The sequence below is a fragment of the Ovis aries genome, chromosome 1, assembly GCF_016772045.2.
Source record: "Ovis aries strain OAR_USU_Benz2616 breed Rambouillet chromosome 1, ARS-UI_Ramb_v3.0, whole genome shotgun sequence".
In the NCBI taxonomy this organism is placed as follows: Eukaryota; Metazoa; Chordata; class Mammalia; order Artiodactyla; family Bovidae; genus Ovis; species Ovis aries.
This window is the reverse complement of record NC_056054.1, coordinates 206,191,902-206,216,680: the sequence shown is the minus strand read 5'-3', so window position 1 is coordinate 206,216,680 and position 24,779 is coordinate 206,191,902. Positions and strand designations below refer to the sequence as shown.

The following is a 24,779-nucleotide window of genomic DNA, read 5'->3' as shown; positions in this document are numbered from 1 at the left end:
TCTTGTGGACAGTGGGGTTGAAAATATCCATTCAGCACAGCTAACAGCCAAACAGGAAGAGCTAATAAATGAGGAGATCCTTTATCCCTAGAGCTAACCAGAGATGCAAGAGAGCACTCTGAACTACCACTGCCTCTTAAGAATCTTTCAGTAAATGACAGGATCAAATCCTACCGCTCTGCTCCTTCCAGCCTGGTACCCTTCATACCAAGTTGGCTCAACAGCCTTAAATTTATGAGGCAGGGCAGGACAGAGGGTGTTTACATTAAACTAGATTTTAAATAACCTTGTGTGTGTGTGTGTGTGTGTGTGTGTGTGTGTGTGTGTGTGTGTGTGTGTGTGTGTGTGTGTGTGTGTGTGTTAGCTGCTTAGTCGTGTCTGACTCTTTGTGATCCCATGGACAGTAGCTCATTAGGCTCCTCTATCCATAGAATGCTCCAGGTAAGAATAGTGGAGTGGGTTGCCATTTACTTTTACAGCAAATAACCTTAAGATACCAAAATATTCTTAACAGTATGAAATTAATCATATGCCCTGTGACTCAATTTCTTTTTATTAACTGCATTTTTGCCATGGGTTAACTTGGACTTTACATTGAAAAAAAATTAATTTTCAAATTTTCAGTGCTCAAAAGTGCAATGACTTTCTGGAGAGCTTTTAAAAAGACAAAATCAGACTCTCTGAGAATGGGACCAAGTTATCAGTAGTTTTTAAAGCTCCACAGATGATTCCAAGGTGTAACCAAGATTAAGACCCACCGGTCTAAGGAGGGGAAAAGGGCAGGAGAGGGAGGTTAGTACACGGCGATATTGGAAAACTGTGGTCATGCAATTATAATTGGTGTTATTTAGATTTGTCAACCTGATATTCTTAGAGCTGCCAATGACACTGGAGACGGGCCTAAGATGTTCCCCAATGGCAATCATTTGCTGTCTTCCTATGTCTCTATCCTTGGAGCCTCATATCCCTGGGAGCCAGGACAAAAAGGAAGCGCTGACTTCTGCATAGCTGCAGGATTCTCTTAAAACGGATTCATTAAAATCTTTCTCTACTTCTTTCTCTTTAGAGGCAGGTAGAGGTAGATAGTCCCATACCTACTACAGACTTCCTCAGAATACACAGATTCAGACTAGAGTGAAAGAAATATATATATGATGTATCTATTGCAAGCAAGGTGCTAACTTAATCCTTACTACCACCTCATCAGTCAGGTATTAGATGTGCCTCCATTTTACAGGTGAAGATACTGAGAAAAAGCAACATAAGAAGGCTGCTCAAGGTCATACAGCTAAAACATGTCTAAATCTGGACTTTTTACTCTAAGACAGATGGAAAACTGACCAAGGGGGTCACCCCAGCCATTCATGGACAGCTGTCTGTGTCAAAGCAATTCTTCATTCTTTAGGTAGAGAATCAAATTAGTATGTTAATTGTGTTCTTTGCTAGTATGTGTAAGCAAGCATTATACTCACAGACATAGAAAAAAATCTTAGTATTCAGACACCACTATGGTATATTTGTCCTCTTTTGAAACATCATCACTAGTTCTCATAACCAATTTAAGTCTACTGGAGTTTCTTTGATTAAAAAAATGTTTGAAATAGCTAAGAGAACCCAGCAGATGCATCTAAGCTCAAGCTTACATGGAACCTTTGAAAACAGTGTATGACTCCTTTATATAACCTTTCTTTTTTTTCTTTTTTTTTTGATTTGTGCTTAGTCGCTCAGTCATGTTTGACTCTGCAACACCATGGACTGAAGCCTTCCAGGCTCCTCTGTCCATAGGATTTTCCAAGTAAGAATACTGGAGTCAGTTGGCATTTCCTCTTCTGAGGGGATCTTCCTGACCCCGGGATCGAACCCAAGTCTCTTGTCTTTCCTGCATTGGCAGGTGGATTCTTTACCAACGTGCTAACTTTTTTTTGATACTGAACTTTTACATTTTTATTGGGGTATAGCTAACTTACAATGCTATGTTAGTTTCAGGTGTACAGCAAAGTGAATCAGTTATACATATACAAATATCCACTGTTTTTTAAGATTCTTTTCCCATGTAGGCCATTACAGAGTACAGTTCCCTGTGCTATACTGAAGGTCCTTATTAGTTAACTGTTTTATATACAGTAGTACAGACATGTTAATTCCAATCTCCCAATTTATCACCCCACCACCCCAGAGTAAATGGAAATCTTCTTGAACTTGTGGTGCTAGAAGAGGAAAAAAAAAAAAAAAAACATCTTATATGGTCTCCGTGTGAAGTCCTACTTTGTGAGCATAACTGGGATTTGGCGTCAACCCCAAACAGCTGGAGCCATCTGTTTCCTATTTTGTAAACTTTTACTCAACCAGAAATCACTAGCTACCTAAAAAACAGCCTAAGGTAAAACTTGCCCTTTACTCAAGCACTACCTTGAGTAAATTGTGTCTACTATGTGCTGGGCACTGTTGCTCTAGCTATTTCATTTTTACCCCTTTCCCAACTTACTGGCTCTCCTGTCCCTCTTCTTCTCACACTCCCAAAGGCCTTTTCTCTGTTCTTCTACACCTCAGAGCCAAAACCTGCTCCTCGATTTTTCATTTATCTGAAGGCAAAAGTACTTGATAACAGCTAACAATAATTATGATTTCCAAGGTGATGTGCATTTTCACAGTGATCAAATTCTTTATGCTAAAAGGGCAATGGTCTTATAATTCCAAGCAATGGTTCCCTGGAGATTGATGAAGCTTGCTCTGATCTTGTCACTTCATGGCGGCCTATGGCTCTCCTGAGGTCAAGTCCATGCCTTTCCAAGTTTTTATCCCACGTACTTGGCATAGTGACAAACATATCTGGTGCTCAATAATGAAGGAAGCTCTGGCCTGAGGCAAGCAAGTTACAATAACAAGTTGCTGACACGGATGAACGAGAAGGTGCTGGGTTAGTTTTGAGCCAAAATACCATCAGGAGAGGCCAGGTGGAACAATAAGAGGAGATAACCCAGAGCCATCATTTGAACTCTCCTAGAAGCCTGGGTCAGTTTTGAGAGATTCCTAGGAGTTCCCGTTAGCTCTAGGATGTACAGATCTGGTTTTACTTAGAAGCTCTGCTACTTTTCAATTTGTTGAATGGAACTGGGATAACAAGTAACTGAATCATTTTCAAAAAATCCATACTGAGCACCTACTGTGAGCCAGGAATGCTGCTAGGCATTGCAGATACAGCAGCATAAAATCTAGCTCCTGCCCTCATAAAGCTAATATTCTACTTAAAGAGTCTGGTGTGAAAGCATTAATTACATAATTTAGTATTTAACTGGAGTCATATTCAGTGCTACAAAGGAAAATTGCAGGGTGCTAAGAAAGCATATAACAGAGGGACATGATCTAATACAGAAGATGAGACAAAGCTTCTCAGAAAAAAAGGTCATTTAAGCTGATTCCTGAAAGATAAGGAATTAGGAAAGGAATTAGGTGGGCAGAGATTTCTAATAAGTACCTTTACCGTGTGATACACTAGAGCCAATCCTGAGAACTGTCTCAATTCCTTTTCTTGATGTTCATGAAGTAAAACTTTTGAGACCTTTGCAACAAGTTAGCCTATTCAAGGCTCTGAATCCAGACAAAAGGAAACACTGGCATAGGAAAAAAAATCACTTCCATAGAGTCAAAAACTTGCTGAGGCACATACAAGTATACTGGGATCCCATCCATGACCGCTCTTCTGTGCTCTCACCTAGGTTATTAGCATGAACGCCCATTTGACTTACCCCATTAGCAGGCCAGCAGCTTTCAAATTCCAAAATTACCACAGACCAGACTTTCGATATGGTTCTATCCAAAAACCTTGGGCAACAGAAAAGGAATTAGGAAAAAGGAAATGAGACAAGGCCCTGAAGACCTCAGAGAGAGTCTGATCTGTGTAAGGGGTATTTTAACCATTCCACCCACCCTTCTTTTAATACGGAGCCAATTCTTTGTAAGTTTGCAAAAAGACATTTCCAAGCTCATCATGCTGTTTTATACATCACCTTTCCTTGGGCCTTGGTGCCCTTCTTCAGCTAATTAAATTCTTGTTCCTAAACTTTAACCTCTGGTATTTTATCTTCTTACCTTACTGTCCCAATCGAGATCTCTCTTTTTTGTGCTTTCATAGAATGCTGTACTTTTATACCTCATCAGTTATAATAACTGATTTACTTATCTGACTCATCTATTTCTTGTGGGAGTTAGTTCCTTAAGGGCAAAGCTCATTTTTAATCATTTTTATATCCCTAGTTTCTAGCAGAGTACTAGTTTAAAAATCCACTGAATGAATTAATGCTCACATATGATACTTTTCTTAGCCTCTAGACAGACACGGAGATTTAGATTTTGTATATCTAGTAAATGGACACGGAAGCCTGGTATGCTGCAGTCCATGGGGTCTCAGAGTCGGACACGACTGAGTGACTGTGAAATGAACTGAACTATCTAGTAAATAAGTCTCGTTTTGTACATAGGAAATTTTTGACTCATACCAGCCTGAAATTCTCCGTTTAAAGATAAGTCTGCTGTGATTATCTTAACAAGGTTGTTGCTCTATAGTCTTCCTTTGAAAACATCTTAAGAACTAAGTAGACCAGTATACATGGCCCCACTGACTAATAGATCAGTCAAGAACATGATTAGTTTCGATGTTCAACACTGAATAAGATTCAACCATATGCATAAGTCTGATCTTGTAGATAGTGCATTTTAAATAACTTCCATGTTTCAAATTCCAAGCTAGAAGGAAAGAATAAACTATGCCTAGCAAGATACTCATCAAGTAGTAAATACTTAAATATTTATTTAATGAGAAAAAGAAAAGATATATTAATAAAGGAATAACTAGGTACAAGTATAAATATAGCACAATCCACAGGAATCAAGTTAGAATAAGCAACTTATCATTGCCAAAAATGACTAAGCCATGAAACATAAAAAAATAAAAGCTACTGGAGAGTCACATGGAATCAAAATAGAATCAAAACATCATTCAAATATTGAAAAAGAGTGTGTCTGAAAAAAAAAATACTAACCTGGAGGAGGCAAAATTTGGTAAATGAGGAGAATATATTATAAACTCTAAAGAAATTCCCATACCACCCAATCTTTCTTCTCACACCCATCCTCCTCCCATCCACCCCAACATACACAATCACCATCCTCATGTACACACATCATGGTTGTCTTGTCTATCTTCTCTTCCTAAAATAACTTTGATCTGCAAAAGAGGAAGTCAGAGATGATAGCAGGATTAAAAAAAGTTTCCTCCAGCTAAAATTCTCCTCTTCCAGTTCTGCCTATTATTCTTCAAGAAATGTGAAAGTAAAAGTTTCTCAGTCATGTCCAACTCTTTGGGACCCCATGAACTATAGTCCATGGAATTCTCCAAGCCAGAATACTGGAGTGGGTAGCCATTCCCTTCTCCAGGAGGATCTTCCCAACTCAGGGATCGAACCCAGGTCTCCCACATTGCAGGCAGATTCTTTATCAGCTGAGCCATCAGGGAAGCCCAAGAATACTGGAGTGGGTAGCCTATTCCTTCTCCAGTGGCTCTTCCTAACCCAGGAATCAAACTGGGGCCTCCTGAATTGCAGGCAGTTTCTTTACCAACTGAGCCACTAGGGAAGCACCATTATTCTTCAAAGACTGGCATAATTGCCACCTCTTCTATGAAAACCTTTTTTGATCTACTATATAGCCCCCTAACTAATTGCCTCCTTCCTCTGCACTATCACAACTTACCTCTTCCCCTCTTTTGCAATTATTTTATTACAATCTTTTATTGCAGCTGCGTACATCTGTCCTTCCTCTAGGACAGCAGCTTTGAAAGAGGCGCTGGGTCTCTTTTACCTTTATATTCTGTGCTCCCTCCCTCTGTTCTTCATTCCTAACCCAGAATCTGGCAAAAAGTAGGGACGCAGAAAATGTTGTGTGGAAAGGAAGAAAAAAAAAGAGAAGTTTATTTCTGATGAAAAAAGCCATTTGTCTTTCTTCAAAATATTTTCTTTTCAAATTCAGGGGCAGCCTTTTATCCCCGAGGTGTTAGGGCGTGTGCCCTTAAACACCTTACTTTGGCAAAGAGCCCAAATTCCATTTCCAACCAGCTGAGTCATTTTCAGTTTCTTTGTAGTTCATTCATGCTTTCCGCCTTCACTGACACGTTAACATTTCATGGTGAGTGGGTCCCGTTCAGCTGGCAGCCCCTCAGCCCCACACCTCTAAGCTGTACTCACTTCACTAGTTCCCAATTGCCCGCCTCCTGGGACGCTCTCTGTCATCAGCATCATCTAGCTGGCAGAGTTGTCTGTCTGCTGTTGTCACACCTAAGTTTTGATATTGAACAACATGAAGCAAACTCAGAGACTGAGAGACCTCTGTTAGAGGCTATTTTCTCTCATATGTTTTTTTCAAAAGCACCTAGTTTAAGAAAATAAGAGAAATACAAATAATGAAAGAACTGGATAGGTCTAATATCGGCTTAATTTGGTGTCTTGTTAAAACCTCTCATGTTTATTCTTCTCAAACACCTATACTCTGTACCTCCATGTCGTCTGCAACAGTGACAGTGAGTGTCTAGCTTGATCTTGTTTTGTAGGTAATGAATTTAATATCTTAACCTCAAAAACAGTAATACTGCATGAACAAATTTAGTAACTAAAAATCTAGCATCTCTGAAGCATGGCATACAAAGGTTTCTGCTCATTGACCTCCAAAAGGAAATCATACATGCATACACAATATAAATATCTGTTACAAGGTTAGCATTTCAGGATTGACTTTCATGCCTTAGGCCCTTAGTAGGTGTTCAATAACTCCCCACAGAGACACTGATTCGTTTTAGTAGCTTCCTGTTATTTCCAAAGAGACAGTATTTTCCAGACTTTTCTGATCAACAAATGAAATGTACATTTTTTTAAAGCTGTAGAAATAGAATAATTCATATTGCAAGGTTATTTATTACCAGCCAGACCCTCATCTTGCTCTACGGGGCTCTGATAATCACATATTTCAGAACCCATTAGCCTTCTGTGTGTTGTAAAGCATGCTTCACTGTAACGTGTCTATGCCTTTGTATTCTAGGGGGAGGAATGGTGTGTACTGAAGTAACAGACCTCTGTTGACCAAGTAAGAAAGTCTTTGATGCACAAATAGTGCATTAAACTGCTTTTATTTGTTACTGTTGAAATTAAACAGTTTGTAGAATCCCTGCCCAAGTATGGGAACTTACAAAACCTTTGAGAATATGTACATTAATTCAAATTTTAATGTTACTCAAACACAGACTTATAAGGAAAATGCACATTGAAAGGAGGTAACAGTCAAAGCTTAGGCACTTATAGGAGGACAGCAGGAGCTGGATTTAACAATGATTTTAGAACCACTGTTTTTTAAAAAGGAGGCGAAATATTGCTTTTACTGTTTTCAGATAATAATGACTGTTGTTGCAAATTATAAAATTTAATTAGCTATATAAATGCCAGAGGAACAAATAGTGTGCTATTGTCTTGATATCTTTCCAGAAATTAGTCTTTTAAAATAAATTTGCCATATTAATCATCTAAAAATATTTTTGATCACTGAATTAATAGTTTGCAGCCTGTTTTCAGGTACTCATTGCCATAGGTGATTGCTTCTTAATTACTACATGGGTTCTTTCTATTCACTCATATTAATTCATGTTTTCTGGCACAGTCCCAAAAGGCAGCCTTGCCCTATATCTTCTAATTACTTCTATAATTGAATTTGCCCACTTTTTCTAACCTATTTTTTAAACTGACTGTGTTTGTTCATGGTTTATTGTGTCTTTTTTGTGTCAGTTCTCTGCAAGCAGAATGTACATTGATTCTTTCCTCGTTTCTCATTAATTTTCAAGAGCTTTGCTGCATGTCTGTTTTTTCAGTCTGTCAGACCTATTGCTGAACCAAAAAAAATAAAAAGACTCTTATTATTAAAGGTTAGGTAAAATAGACTGAAGTTAATTAATTCATTAGTAACTCTAAGCCAATTACTGAAGCCTTCTCTTATTTATATACTTGTTAACAAGACAGAAATGAGAAAGGCCAATTACAGACACATGTCCTTCAGAAGTTCAGCAAACCCAGAGCTTATGCATTTATCAACAGTCATCCAAAAAATATTCAGTTCAATTAGATATGTGAAACTACATTAAAAAAAATTTTTGACTAACATTCTATTCCATTCTGTTGATAAATTCTAACATGTTTTTGCCCCCATCCAGATAGATATCTTTAATCTGTCTAAATTCTTCTAAAATTATCTCAGTGTATTACTTAGCCTTACAGCAATTACAAAAATAGAAGAAAAAATATTTTCTGGTTTGCAGCATTTTCTTCTTTACAAGCTTTTAACTGATAAAAGCTCAGATAACCAATTAGCAGATTTAATATACTAGAACTCTTTAAATAGATTCCACTTGATTTTTATTAAATCAAAACTTTACAACATGCAGAAAGGCAGTTTTTCCCAGATTTTTCCTGGTGACCAATATAAAAAAATTTAACTTGTTCATCCATACAAACTACCTTCACAGTACATACTATAACCATTACTTCCCTACCTCAGAAATATTTTAATTTAAATGGGTTTGGAGGGAAGGGGGGTGATCAGTGATTGATTAGTTTTTTTATACATTTATATTCTCTTTATAGGTTTGTGTCACCATGGGACCAACAAATCAACAGAATGAATTGACACTAATGTCTCAATAAACTGGTTGTTGGTGGAATTAAACTTTGAGGGTTTTCTTTTACTTTTGAAATATTGTATAGACATGGTTTTCCACAGTCAAGTGATGCCAGGGTTACTGCTCCCTTAGTTTTCCCGGTTCCAAATGTATTCAAACTTAATCTATTATTTGATAACATGATAAAAACAGTGACACCGTTACAAAATAAGAAAGAATCTCAGCAGATGGTTAGTTCAGGTCTTTGATTCTTAGAAGACCAAAGAATAAAATTTTATAAAAGGTAGTATGCCTTTCTTGATACTTTCTACATCTGAAGTTAATACTTTCTTGCCTCTAAATTTTCCTACCCTCTTATTTATAACCATTTTATGAAGTTTCTCACTTTTTATGGTGCATTACAATAACTTGTATCTTTTTTTCTGCTGAATTGTTACTTGATTGAGGAAGAAACTGTGTTTTATGCACTTTGCAGCCCTAATACTTAGCACAAAGCCTGGCAAATAGTAGGCCTTCAATGAATACATACCAAAAGAATTAGGAACGAGGAGTCCATAATCTCCTTTTAACATGCTGGTTGTCTAACCTCCCTCACTGTCTGGGCTAATTAAAGAGTCTCCTGCTTGAAATCAGTTAGTGTATCTTGGTTTTATGTGGTAACTGCAGTAAATGGATAACAAATGTTCCATTATTAATTCAATATGTAGGCTTCTCTGCTCAAGATTAAAAATCTATAGTAATTTTTCCTCAGATGAACTGTTTCTCATTCCTTTAATTACTATATGACTAATTTTTTATGACTTTACCCGGCCTCGAGTTTGTTACTTTGGGCCAAGACCACACAGGCCCTTGTTACCACCCTTCCCAATCCATGTGCAGTGTGGTCTCGGTATCTTCATCAACACCTGTGTGGAACACAAATTAGATTTCCCAGATTGCTTTACCTTCTTCTACCCATAAGTTCTTCAAACCCCTGAAGCAGTGACCGGTTTTCCTCCTGTTTGTTTCTTTAAATATTGTCCTTGCCTCTCTTTTCTTTTTACCCTTTCTTCCTTCCTTCCTCTCTTTCCTTGACCTCCCTCCTTTTCTTTGCTATTTTTTTTAATAAGGTATCTCATTGCTCTATCTCCTAGTAACAGCACTTTGTTTATAATGAGTTTCCAGTGTATGAGCTCTTTTCACAGGTATCACCTTGTTTAATTCTTACAGGCTATTATGTAGATGAGGAAACTAAAATTCAAAGAGGTGAAGTGACTTGCTCAAGGCCACACAGCTAGTTAGAACTTTGGGATTTAAATTCCTGATTTGTCTGCCAGTGAGTACAAAATCCTGAAGGCCCCTTTCCTTAGATAGTTCTTTATGTGAGGAAACTATCAAACAATTGGATTTGCAGCCAACTAAATGATTTTTCCAGTAGTTATACAGATCACTCTAAGGGGATAAAATGTCGCCTAGTAGTTTAGGGTGCGTATATTATGTGAAAACACATATTCTGACTCAGTAGGTCTGCATTCCTAATGAGTTGTCAGGTGGCCTGGGGGCTGAGACTTCAGTCCATGGACCTCACTTGAAGTAGTTAGGCTAGTGACAGAATGAGGCTCTGGAGTTGGAGGGACTTGATTCAAGTCCTGGCTCTTCTATTTACTATAATCTGGGGCAAGCTACTTAGTCCCTCTGACCCTCAATTTCTTCATCCTTAAATGAGGATAGTATTATGTATCTTGCTGAAAGCCAAGGGAACTGACTTTCAATGAACTGGTCTGCTTCCTCTCTATACTACCACCTGATCAATCTTCCTAAGGCTCCCTCCAATCAGACACTTCCCAGTGAGCCTCACTGCCTGGTGAATTACATACAAACTTCTCCCCTTGAGGCTCAAACCTTCAAAAATATTATAGCCAAAGTTGCCTTTCTAACTTTATCCCTCCTTACTTTTTACTCACACCTTGTATGTCACCAACACATCAGATTTCTATTTTTTCTTCTTGATTCAATTTTGTTCCACTCAGCCTTCATCACATTTCTTTCATTCTTCCTTTTAGTCCCTTTTCCCATCCAGGCTCTTAATGGGAGTGCTTTCCTGCTCTCCATCTCCTCTCATTCCCAACTCCCGCACAGAGCTAGATAGGCATGTCTGGATCTGAATTCTCCTAACACTCTGTTTATATCTTGGTTGGTTTGTTTTGTATCCTTTCTTATGTCTTAGTTATCCCTACAATTATATCATATCCTATTAGACTCTAAGTTCCTTGAGGATGGGATCCAGTATTGTTCAAACATCAAGGAACATAACTTTGGGGTGCACAGAACTGGGTGCATATCTCATGAGGCTCCACCATTTACCAGAATAAGTCCCCTAACCTGTCTTAGCTCCATTTTTCTCATCTTTAACTGAAGTCACTCAGTCGTGTCCGACTCTCTGCAACCCCATGGACTGTAGCCTACCATGTTCCTCCATCCATGGGATTTTCCAGGCAAGAATACTGGAGTGGGTTGCCATTTCCTTCTCCAGAGGGTCTTCCCAACCCAGGGATCGAACCCCAGTCTCCTGCATTGTAGGCAGATGCTTTACCTGAGCCACCAGGGAAGCTCCTATAGCACATGCCATAATAACTAACTTGCAGAGTTACTGGGGAGAAATGCTGTATGTGTAAAATACCTCACAGAGTATCCAGCACATAATAAGAGCTCATGTCAGTGAAACTGAATAGATTAGAACTGACCATGTAATCCCAACAGAACTCAGACATTTATCCTAGCGTATGAGCAACTGGATCCAAGCCCAGGCTTCCAATCTGTGTGACCATTTTAACATTTCCTTTTCTGGCTATGTTTACGTACGTGTTAAGTCTTATCCGAATGTTCCATATTCAGCCTTCTTTGAATGAAAGTACATTTGTTGATCTAGCACCCAGTAAGTATAGTTTAAAGTGATATTAGAAGGTAACATAGTATAGTTTTAAAAAAGCATATGGTTTCTAGTTAAACCTGAGTTTGAATCTAAACTGCTACTCTTCCAACTTTCTAATCTCTCAGAACTATAACAGTCTCAGAAGTTGGATCTAGGATGTTTTCATTTTCTTCTTTGTATTTGTCTATATTTTTAGATTTTTTAAAAGCATATTATTTCTATAGCCTAGATACAATAATAATATCATGAGTTACAGCAATAACTTTGAATGTTCCAAACCTCACTTTTGTAAATTACATTTATATTTTTACATATGCGTGTGTGTGTATATATATATATATCTTTTTTTTTTTTGCTTCACTGTTCAGGGCCTTTGTGGATTTAAATGTTTTACTTATTTCAGTAATTGCTAAGGAGTAGTACATTCTTTTCATAATCTTATAAACTAATTTTAAAAACAATTAAATCTATCAATAAACTATATCGCCATTCAGTTTAGGATTTGGGGGAGGACAAATATTACATTTTGTCAATGCAACCAGATTTCATTCAATGCCTGGATACAATATGAGAGAGAGAAATCAAGTTCGATCTAAACTTGAAGGCAGTCAAACAAATAGACTCACAGACATATGGAGGACAGATCTATAGTTCTTAAAGGCTAGGGGCCGGGGTGTAGGAGGTGGTCAGGGAGGGATGAATTGGGAGTTTGGAACTAGTAGATGCAAACTATTATATAGAGAATGGATAAACAGAAAGGTCTCACTGTATAGTACAGACAACTATTCAATATCTTGTGATAAATCATAATGGAAAAAAAGAATGCATATACATATAACTGAGTCACTTGGTGTACAGCAGAAATTAAACAATACTAAAAACCAACTATTCCTTGATAAAATAAATTTTAAAAATAAATAAATTTAAGACAGTCAAAGCCGAAGTCACAGCCACAGTCAGTATGCTGTTTGGTTAATGTGAGTAGAGATGGCTTAAAAAAAAAAAAAAATAGAACATGGCGCAAACCTTGTTTTAATCATAGAGTATATGGAAAGAAAATTAAATGTCTATATTAAAACCTATTCTTTCAGACCACCAATAACATTTCCCTCGGCCTCAAGAGACAATCACAAAACAATGGCTCGTAGTGCTTTTAGGACAAGAGCTGCACTTGCGTACTGTGCACGTATAGTCCTACACAGGAGGAAGGCAATGTTTAAAGCTGCTGTCGCCTCCTGGGAAAAAAAAAAAAGAAAAACTGGGACTCTGAGTCAAGTACGTATGCATTTTCTATATTTCTGTCCTGTGGGTCTTTATTGCTAAAAATATTTTTATGAAATTGTTCTGTGCTTCTTTAAGCTTCGTGTGGTCTTGTTTGCTTACTCTCAAATCGCAAACCATGACATAGTTATGAAACATCTTGAGTTATTAAAAGTAGAGAAACTGTACTTTGTTTGTGAACTGAACAGCAGGCCAAGCAACGGCTTCATAAAGTAAAATCTTATATGAAAAAATGTTTTTTCATTATAAGCTAAAATGACAAACTGAGACATACTCCATCAAACAGTTAAGAGCATGGGCTTCAATTTAGACCCACCTGAATGTGAGCCCTGGGTCTACCGCTGGCTAACCATGTGATCTCTGACAACTTAACCTCATTAAGTCTATCTCCTCTTCTGTAGTGTGGGGAGTAAATCATATTCCTCAGTGTTAAGGTGCATATTCTTTCACATTTTAACATCTCTGATATAAGAATGCATCTTAGAACTGATGATATGTCTTGGTTTAAATAGTAAAGCTTTTTTCTTACTAGTAAATAAATTGTGGAATTTACAATCTATGACATGTCAGACTTGGTTAAGTAATACACACTTTATGGAGTTGTTCTGAGATAGAAGTAAAATAATGATATAAAACCTAGACCCTGACCCATAGAAAACTCTCAGTAAGTAATATCTATTAATGTTGTTCAGTATGGTTTTTCATAAACTCTGGCATTACCCTGTCCTTTTAATCATAACTTTTGTCTGCCAAAACTGGAAGTTCTTTTCAAAATCCTTGGGCTGGAATAGTCTGCCTACTGAATTGTTCATTTAATTTCCTCTAATTTCTCTGGCAGCAAGATATTGACCCTAAGGGCATAAGTCTGAAACATGATCAAAATAAAGGTTTGGGCAAGTCCACACTGATTTGTCAGATTAAGCTCTCTGCAGACAAAAAGAGGAGTAAACAGTGAGCATGCTTCACCAGTGCCCGGCCCATAGGTAGCACTATCACAGTGCTGTTGAGAGGCAGCAGCATGCACAGCATGGTGAAAGACCACAGATTCTGAACTGGACTGGCCGAGTTCAAATCTTGGCTCTTCCCTTTACAAGCTGTGCAACATTGGAGAAGTTACTCAGCCTCTCTGTGGCGTCCATTTCTTCCTAGGGTTATTGTGAAAATTAAATGAGAGCTGTCTATGTCTAGAGAGGATGCTTTGTAAGTTTGCTATTATTGAAAATACACCCTTCTGTGTTTACGTTCCTTTAAAAAAGGTCTGAGTTTTCTTTCTTTTAAAAAAAAAAAATCTTTTTTTTTTTTTTTTGGAGCCGAGGGGGCTGTGCTGGATCTTCCTTGTTGTGTGCAGGCTTTCTCTAGTTACAGTGAGCATGGGCTACTCTTTGTTGCAGTACACAGGATTCTCTTGTTGTGGAGCACGGGCTCTAGCACCAGGGCTCAGCAGTTGCGGCGTAGCAGCTTAGTTGACCCATGGCACACCGGATCTTCTGGGACCAGGGATCAAACCCTGTCTCCTGCACTGGCAGGCAGATTCTTACCCACTGGACCACCAGGGAACTCTCAGGTCTGAGTTTTCTGATACTAAAAGGGAATATTCTAATCAATTGACTGTTTAAGAAAGTAACTGTTATAATTCTATTAGAGCTTTGTATATATGTTTAAATGTTATATAAAACCTATAATATACAAACAGTGCCTCTGAGGTATTTTTAATTATGTGGCCCAACTGATAAAACTAATCTACTTATAAGTAAATACATGACTAAAAAAAAAAAAATCAAAAAAGTTTGAGGTTCTTCCAACAGCCTCTGGAGTATCTGTATAATATCTTGTTGTAGCTTAAAATTCACTATGATACAGGTCAGCCTGTAACCACTATGTTTAAGAATTTTAAAATGGATGGCCTTCTTCCAACATTTGTTCACTTGTAACCCATATTATTCTAACTTTTTACAGCTGTGAACATGACTATTATGCCTAAAACAACTATGGCCATCAAACATGTATCTCTAAGCACTGAGACTTTACCAGACAGGCTTTTAACTTACTGTTCCCATATTTAAATATAGAGAATCAACTCTGAAATGAAATAATGCTTACCAATAGTCATTTTTTCAGTGCTAATCATGTGTTAATTCACTTGAATAATTGTAATCAATATTATTTTTTCAAAAGCAAAGCACATTTTTAGCTTTTCTCTTTCTTTATTCAAATTTTGTTCACTCTCTAATGTCTGTCATTAGTGTCAATATCAAGACACTACAGCAGTGTTTAGAATGTTGGGGCCCCAACAACTTGCTCTAAAACCCAGTCTGTCACTCAACTAAGCCCCAAAATCTTCAATAAGATTTATTCTTGTTCATGTCATAAGTCTGATAAGGGATGATAATTCCTCTATCCTGTATCTCTGCTATCCTGGAAGGGAAAGCAGAACCTAGAGACAATCAGTCCTGGAAATGACTTATGTCACTTCCATCCAGATGCATCAGCTAAAAAACAATCACACAACCTGAACCGAATTACAAGACAGGCTGGTAAATACTACTTGCCTAGTTAGAAAAAACAGTGTGTTTCCCTGGTGGCTCAGTGGTAAAGAACCTGCCTGCCAATGCAGAAGACGTGGTTTCAATCCCTGGGTTGGGAAGATCCCCTGGAGGATGAAATGGCAACCTACTTCAGTATTCTTGCTGGGAAAAATCCCATGGACAGAGGACCCTGGTAAGCTACAGTCCATGGGGTCACAAAGAGTCAGACATGACTGAGCATGCAGAAATAGCCTTTTCTCCACCACAGCCACTTACTCACTGTATTACTTTAAGCAAGTTACTTAAATTCTCAGAGTCTATTTTCTCATTGGCAAAGTGGCAATAATAATATCTATCTTGCAAAGCTGCTATGAGGATAAGTGAAGAAAAGAACATAAAGCACGTGGCATATGATAAGTAATCTATAAAACTGTTATGTTTTAGTACTAATAATAGTTTCTCCCTAAAACACATACATGCATAGAACCAAAGCCACTAGAAACCCAAGCGCTTTGGTCCTCACCAGTTTAGTTCTCTACTGAGCCTCTAGCTCCTGCCCAGCCTGCTGGGAGTGCAAGACTCAAGGTAGCTGAGACTCTTGGCCATGGGGCTGATATCAGTTATAAGGGTCATACTATAGGAGCGAGACTAAGGAGAAACCAAAGCCAGGGCAGGATACTGAAAATGGCTTTATGTTCTCCAGGAGTCTTGGAGGGGAAGACTTTACGGGGATGAATTGAAGGGGTAGAGGACAGACGGCAGAACTCACCACTTGTATGAACTTATGCTCAAAGTTGACCCCAATATGTACAGCTGATTCACTTTGCTGTACAGCAGACACTAACACAACATTGTAAAGCGTGTGTGTGTGTGTGTGTGTGTGTGTGTGTGTGTCCTCAGTCATGTCTGATTGTTTGCCGCTCTATGGACTATACTCCGCCAGGCTCTTCTGTCCATGGAATTTTCCAGGCAAGAATACTGGAGGGGGTTGCCCTTTCCTCCTCCAGGGGATCTTCTCATCCCAGGGATCGAACCAGAGTCTCATGTGTCTCCTGCATTGGCAGGAAGATTCTTTACCACTGTGCCACCTTACTCCAATTTAAAACAAAAAGTTTCAGGTACATAAGAAAAAATTAGTTTCTATCAAGACAGATGGGGGTGGGAAGGGAAGGACTGGGAGTTTGGGATTAATAGATGCAAACTATTATATATAGGATGGATAAACAACAATATCTTACTGTATACACAGTGAACTATATTCAATATCCTTTGATAAACCATAATAGAAAAGAATGAGAAAGAATATATATATATATATATATATAAAACTGAGTCCCTTTGCTGTATAGCAAAAATTAAACACAACATTGTAAATCAACTATACTTCAATAAAATTATAACAACAAAAAACACAAAGTGGACCCCAAGTCCCAAGATGGCAGCTACAAGAAAGGGGGAAAAAAAATGAACAGGTACTGAATACTTACAACGTAGCAGGCATCATGCTGGGACCTTCACACAAGTGACCTCATTTAATTCTCATGAAGATCCTTTAGGTAAGAATCACAAACCCCTGTTTCCAGTATGGTCAAAGTAACTCACCCAAGTTTACATAGCTGGTAAATTAGGATTGGGTCTTCAAAATCCTAATGCAGTACTCGTTGTAGTACACCACCACTTTACATCTCCCAGTGATGCTTAATTGTGCTGAGGACCAGTAGATCTCAGAAAGTAGACAGGAAGTTCATCCTCCTCAGTGGAGCAGGAAGTAGATCCATTAACCTCCTCAAGTAATCCCCTCTACCCCTACTTCTCACATGACCAAAATAGCTTAGAGTACAACAGTAGACCCTGCCAAAGACATACAAATATATCCCTATCTGCTTGCCAGTATTTGAAATTTATTTCACTGAGAGAGGTAATTAGTGTGTGGATGGGTTTCCATTAACATGTATGTGATATCATTTCTTTTGTGGGGGCATGTGGAAGGTGGAATCATTTTATGAACAGAGCAAGGATTTGGATGGAGAAAATGGATTAAACCAAGGCCACAGCTCCTTGATTTCACCAGAAAATGGCTCAGAAGAACTTCTGAGTCCTCTGTAGCCATGTAAGTCTAGAATATGGTGAGAATTAATCCCATAGAACAGTCTCACAGAATGAACCCTGAGTACCATGCCATGAAGTGCCCTCAGGGTATCCAAACATATTCAGAAAAACCAAGGGATTTGGAGCTTGGCATCTTACAGGAACAATATAAAGGCAGAACTACATTCGCAGCAGCAGACCTGAAATGAATATAAGACCAGGTTTTTCCAATCTATCAAATTTACTTGGAATTGTGAGCAGCGTAAACTCTAAAAGTTCTAGCCTCTGCCTCTATTTTTAACTTATGCTAGGATTCTACCTACTCATTTGGGCAAGTATAAGAAAGAGTACATAAGATGCTGAACCTCGCTAAGATTAGAAAAATGCAAATCAAAACTACAGTGACTTACTAACTCATGCCGTCAGAATGGCCATCATTAAAAAGTCTACAAATAAATGCTGGAGAGTGTGTGGAGAAAAAGGATCCCCTCCTACTCCGTTGCTGGGAATGTAAGTTGGTATAGCCACTGTGAAAAACAGTTATGGAGGTTCCTCAGAAAACTGAAATAAGAATTACCATGTGATCCAGCAATGCTACTCCCTGGCATATATCCAGACAAAACTATAATTCAAAAAAATACATGCACCCCTATGTTCATAGCAGCACTATTCACGATAGTCAAGGCATGGAAACAACCTAATGTCCATCAACAGATGAATGGATAAAGAAGCAGTGGTACATATACACAATGGAATGCTACTCAGCCATAAAAAAAGAAAAAAGGAATGTTTTTTGCAGCAACATGGATACAGCTAGAGATTATTATACTAAGTGAAGTAAGTCAGAAAAAGAAAGACAAATACCATCTGATATCACTTAAATGTGAAATCTAAAATATGGCACAAAGGAACATATCTATTAAACAGAAACACGGTCACAGACATAGGGAACAAGCTGGTGGTTGCCAAGGGGGAGGGGATTCAGGGAAGGATGGAGTGGGAGGTCGAGGCTAGCAGATATAAGCCATTATATACAGAATGGATAAACAAGGTCCTATCATATAGCAGAGAACTATATTCAATATCCTATGATAAACCATAGTGGAAAAGAATATTAAAAGAAGAATGTATACATATATAACTGACTCACTGCTGTACAGCAAAATTGGCACAACACTGTAAATCAACTTTAATTTTAAAAAAATAATAAAGGGAAAAAATACATATAGCAGGACAAAAATACTACAAATAACTATAAGTTCAAAAAAAGAAATAGTTCATGACCCAAGATGTCTCTCTTACTTGCAGTATACTTTGGGACTCCTCTGTCATTTCTATGAAATGGTATCTTCCTTAGTATTACTTTTCATGGATACTGTAATACTTAGAACAGGGTTTCCATAATATACATCGTACTGAGATACAATTCAGTGTAGTGGTTAGTGGTTTTGTCTGTACAGGTTTGTACAGGTTTCATCGTGTACAAGCTGTCCAACTTTGGGCAAGATTTTCCTATGTGCCTAGGTTTCCTTATCTGTCATAATCTAGAGATTAACAGTGCTACTTCATAAGTTTGTTTCAAGGACTAAATAATATATGTAAAACAGTTAGAAAAGTTACTGACACAAAGTAAAAGCCGAATTCTCTAACAAGGCCCTCAAGGATGATGGAAAGAAGCTGGCAAAGAGAAGATTCGAGCTCTAAATACTTTTAGGTCATGCAAAAGAATGGAGACAAGCCAGCATAAAGTGACTAAAATTTGTCTCACTGGTCCATGTAACAGTTCAGAAACAAAGACCAGTGCTTCTGAAATTTTAATGTGCTTATGAATCACCTGGAGATCTTGTTAAAATGAGGACTGTTAGGTCCAAGGTGCAGGTTAAGACTCTAAATTTCTAACTGGCTTCCAGGTGGCATTGATGCTGCTGGTCTGCAGAGCCCACTTGGAGGAAACCAGTGTCAAGAGAACACCTATTCTAACTGCCACAAAGGCTCTTTCTCTAGAACAAGAAAATTCTCCAGGGATCTTCCTTTAACTCAGTCTCTTTCATCACTTTGGTCATGGATCAATAAAATGTTGGAAAATAAGTATTGATTCAGAGGAAAATGGCACAGATACTATATCTTGAGTTACATAAAATATTTTTAATCCTTGAGCATGTGATGATTTTTTACCCTTGGATCCAAAACTGGTTTCCCTCTTCTGCTCATCAATTACAAACTAAAAGACTGAGACGTTTTTGGAGGTAGGCAAAAATGTCTCCGTCTGTTTTCCAAATAGGGATGGTATTAGCAAAACTAAGCATCCTCTTAACAAATGGTGACCTTTGCCAAGGAACCAGTTTTTTAATTCTAACCTCATGCACATTTCAAGGGAAATGTAAGCCATATGTTTGTGTTCCACTAATACATAAAGCATTGACATTTCTCATAAAAAGAGTTCTGATTGTTTAGGATCTTCAAACTGCCAGACACTGTTTTGCTAAGACCAACGTTGGGCCTTGGCAAAGAGCTAAATTGAACAGCATTCAGATCTGAAAAGCCTAAGTCCAGTCAAATGACTGTTTTGACCTTGCCATTTTTGACCTCACAGATTCAGATTAAACTAATTTTTAATCATTTAGCCAATTTTTTTCACTATTATCTATTCACACTTCTTCATAGAAAGGCACAGTATGCAGAGACTTGAACTTGTGAGTGTATATATATTTTAAAACATGCCTGCAAGCAAAATCAACAAGCATCGTGTCTAAACTTTTCTGAAGCCAGAAAAAAGACCTAAGGAAAAATGATCCATAACCCACCATCAAATCATGCTCGGGCTCAGTAGCTCAGCTGTGACTGACTGTGACCCCATGGATTGTAGCCTGCCAGGCTACTCTGTCCATGGGATTTCCCAGGAAAGGATACTGGAGTGGGTTGCTGTTTCCTTTTCCAGGGTATCTTCCTGACTCAGGGATCAAACCTACGTCTCTTGCATTGGCAGTTTTCTTTACTGCTGAGCCACCAGGGCAACCCAACCATTAAGTCACTTATGACTAGTTCTTACTTCTAATTCCACCAAGATTAAGCCAGAGCCCTACAGCAGAGTTGGCAAACTTTTTCTGTAAAAAGCCATTACTAAATACTATAGGCTTTGTGAGTTATACAGTATATTAGTTTGCGAGAGCAACTGTAACAAAGGACTACACACTGAGTGGCTTAAACAACAGGAGAGTATTGTCTCACAGTTGTGGAGGTTAGAAGTTAAGATGAGGGTGTCGGCAGGGCTGGTTTCTTCTGATGGCTGCAAGCCATCTGTCTCATGTCTTAGCCCTGGTGGTTTGCTGGCAATCTTTAGCTTTCCTTGGCTGCATCACCCTGATGTCTGCTGTCAGCTTCACATGGCGCTTTTCCCGTGTACGTGCTTGTGTCCAAATTTCTCATTTTTATAAGGATACCAGTCATATTGGATCAGGATCACATTCTCCTCCAATATGACTTCATCCTAACCTAACTGATTAAATATGCAATGACCCTACTTCCCCAAATAAGATCATATTCATAAATACTGGGGTCAGGACTTCAACAAACAGATCTGGTGGGGAGGGAAGCACACATTTCAACCTATAACATACAGTATCTGTCCCAGCTACGCAACTCAGCTCCTGTAATACAAAATCAGTCACAGAAAATTCAGTTTAAAAATGGGTATGGCTGTGTTATAAGGAAGTTTCATGTAGGAAAACAGGCAGCAGGCAGGCAATAGTTAGATGAGCATAGTCTTAGAGCATTTCTGATCCTTTCTGAATATGAGAGAAACCAGGAAGAGATTTGGCACTTGGCAAAAAAAGAGAAGAAAAAACTTCTCAAGCTTGGAGAAAATCTACTTTATATTTTATATTCTAGCCACAGTGTTTTACATTAGACTTAATATTCTATGTTTGTTTTCAGATAGAACCTGAGTTAGTATACACAGTTTCAATTAAGCAAACTGATACAAATTTTACGAAGATGATTCTAGTCATCATCATATACTTTGGGCTGTTATTAAGTTCCAAAATGATACTATGTAACTACGAACAAAGCTAGGGAGGTGATGGAATTCCAGTTGAGCTATTTCAAATCCTAAAAGATGATGCTGTGGAAGTGCTGCACTCAATATGCCAGCAAATTTGGAAAACTCAGCAGTGGCCACAGGACTGGAAAAGGTTAGTTTTCATTCCAATCCCAAGGAAAGGCAATGCCAAAGAATGTTCAAACTACCACACAACTGCACTCATCTCACACACTAGCAAAGTAATGCTCAAAATTCTACAAGCAAGGCTTCAATACATGAATCCTGAACTTCCAGATGTTCAAGCTGGATTCAGAAAAAGCAGAGGAACCAGAAATCAAATTGCCAACATCCGTTGGGTCACTGAAAAGGCAAGAGAGTTCTAGAAAAACATCTACTTCTGCTTTATTGACTATGCCAAAGCCTTTGACTGTGTGGATCACAACAAACTGTGGAAAATTCTTCAAGAGATGGGAATACCAGACCACCTGACCTGCTTCCTGAGAAATCTGCGTGCAGGTCAAGAAGCAACAGTTAGAACTGGATGTGGAATAACAGACTGGTTCCAAATCGGGAAAGGAGTACATCAATGCTGTATATTGTTACCCTACTTATTTAACTTATATAAAGAGTACATCATGCGAAATGCCAGGCTGGATGAAGCACAAGCTGGAATCAAGATTGCTGGGAGAAATATCAATAACCTCAGATATGCAAATGACACCACACATATGGCAGAAAGGGAACAACTAAAGAGCCTCTTGAAGAAAGTGAAAGAGGAGAGTGGAAAAGTTGGCTTAAAACTCAACATCCAGGAAATTAGGATCATGGGATCTGGTCCCATCACTTCATAGCAAATCAATGGGGAAACAACTGAAACAGTGACTGTGTTTTCCTGGGCTCCAAATCACTGCAGATGGTGACTGCAGTCATGAAATTAAGATGCTTGCTCCTTGGAAGAAAAGCTATGACCAACCTGTCTGAGTTCCTACACATACATATATATGTGAACCTTGTTTCTTCACTTACAGATCCTTCAGTTCAGTTCAGTCACTTAGTCGTGTCCGACTCTTTGCGACCCCATGAACTGCAGCACACCAGGCCTCCCTGTCCATCACCAACTCCCGGAGTTCACTCAGACTCGCATCCATCGAGTCAGTGATGCCATCCAGCCATCTCATCCTCTGTCGTCCCCTTCTCCTCCTGCCCCCAATCCCTCCCAGCATCAGAGTCTTTTCCAATGAGTCAACTCTTCACATGAGGTGGCCAAAGTACTGGAGTTTCAGCTTCAGCATCATTCCTTCCAAAGAAATCCCAGGGCTGATCTCCTTCAGAATGGACTGGTTGGATCTCCTTGCAGTCCAAGGGACTCTCAAGAGTCTTCTCCAACACCACACTTCAAAAGCATCAGCCTTCTTCAGCACTCAGCCTTCTTCACAGTCCAACTCTCACAGGTCCTTAAATGGAACCAAATTAGAGAGTTCTGTATAAGGTCATAGATGGAAGTGTTTTAAAAAGCTTTTATAGAAAGCTTGAAATTTGACTATGTAGGAAAAAAAAGCTATCAGTCAGCCACATACTATATATTTTGTAATAGTAGCATAGGTCATGCTCCCATTTACATTAAAACACAGACTGGGCTTATTAATGATCTTTTATATTAAAATGCTGGGCCTCTGAAAAACCCTGGAACTCTTCCTCCGTATAGTGTAAAGGTGGCTAGAGTCAGAGGCCAGCATTGGCTTTAAAGGTTAAGGGAACATATGTGGGAGCAATGAGTGCTCTCATTGAAGATGAAACAAATCTAGTCACAGGTATCAGAATTGGATGTTGGGGCTCATTCATCTTCAGCAGAAGTGCCCCACAAAATCACTTACTTGGAGTGCCCCCAAGATTGGCCTTGTATTAGGATCTTAAAGAAAATACCCACTGGATCATACCAATTATAAAATAGGTCAAATTTGGGGTCCAAAAAAAGTGGACCATATGCCTTTAATCAAGCTTGTTACCTAAAAGGTTTTCAGTTCAGACAGAAATTTTCAGATAAAGTGTTAGCTATGATGATATATATATTTATATAATTGCTATATGACCTGAAATGTCAGATATATGTGGCTTTAACAATTTTAACTATTTCAGGTCCAAAGAAAACTTCTAAAATCATAATTAAAATGCAGTTAGTCTCTTTATAATTATAAACACCACCACATTTCCTGACTACTATACCCATGACCTTCAATATATTCAATAACATAAGCCAAAATCTGCCTTTACACATACAGAGGATCTCATAACCACATATAATTGACATTTACTGCCTGAAATAAGACTTGAGCTCAAGGAATGCAACTAGAATTTATTCTATGAATAAGATAGCAGAAAATCCTTAAAAATTTTTTTATTCTAGAAATTCTTTTAATCTCTTGGATTCCCCAGCCTATAGCTTAGAAGCAACTGACAACTATCCTAAGGATTTTGTACACAGTTGTTTAGATACGGATCAGTTTCTCTCTTTTCCTTCTACTTTCTCTAAAATAAAGAGAACGGGCATCCATCTTCCCACAGAACTAGAAAAAGAGAATGGAACTAACTGGCTTTTTTCTTCTCAACACTTGGCAAACTTTAAGAAAATGAAGCCCTACAGCATGTCAATGCAGAATAATGATAATATTAATAATGATGGTGACATTGATGATAATGATGAATTAGACAATATCATTCTCTTCTTATTCTAAGTGTGAAAACTGAAGTAAAATGATGAAGTGCCTTTCCTAAGATCAGTGGCTCCACAATTAGAACTTGGGCTTTTCCTCCCTTCACACCTCTTCTTCTGAACAAATATCACTAATGTTCATCCTCACTAGGAGAAAACCACACTGGCCCACTCAATGGCCAATTAGAATAAATTGTAAATTAGGATAAATATGATAGGTAATACAAAAATCAAAAGCTCTCTAAAGAAAAGGAACAAAAAACCTGAATAAATAAGCTTAACGGTCCATTGTTTGTGGGGAAAATGATGAAATTATCATCAAAATATTCTATGAATTGAGAATGAAGGTACATTTTTATGTGGAAAGACTTTACAAAAAAAAAGTCTATCTAAAAAAGTAAGACTCGTCTAGGACAGGTATTAGTTTTCATAAAGGGGGCATCAGTCTGTGTCTGGTAAGGGAAAATATATGTTTTATGTAAATCTTAATAAATTGGTTAATTAATATTCTTCAT

The 24,779-nt window shown here is 38.1% G+C and overlaps 1 long non-coding RNA gene across 1 annotated transcript in view; it reads left to right on the top strand.

Moving 5' to 3' along the window:
* Window positions 1-24,779, top strand: part of LOC105603067 (uncharacterized) — a 73,804-nt gene that overhangs the window by 8,252 nt on the left and 40,773 nt on the right. Inside the window, exons 3-4 of the long non-coding RNA XR_009601703.1 lie at window positions 7,087-7,131; window positions 8,676-24,779. The exon at window positions 8,676-24,779 is cut by the window's right edge and continues 40,773 nt beyond it. This is a non-coding gene — a long non-coding RNA (uncharacterized LOC105603067). The remainder of the gene's footprint in view (window positions 1-7,086; window positions 7,132-8,675) is intronic.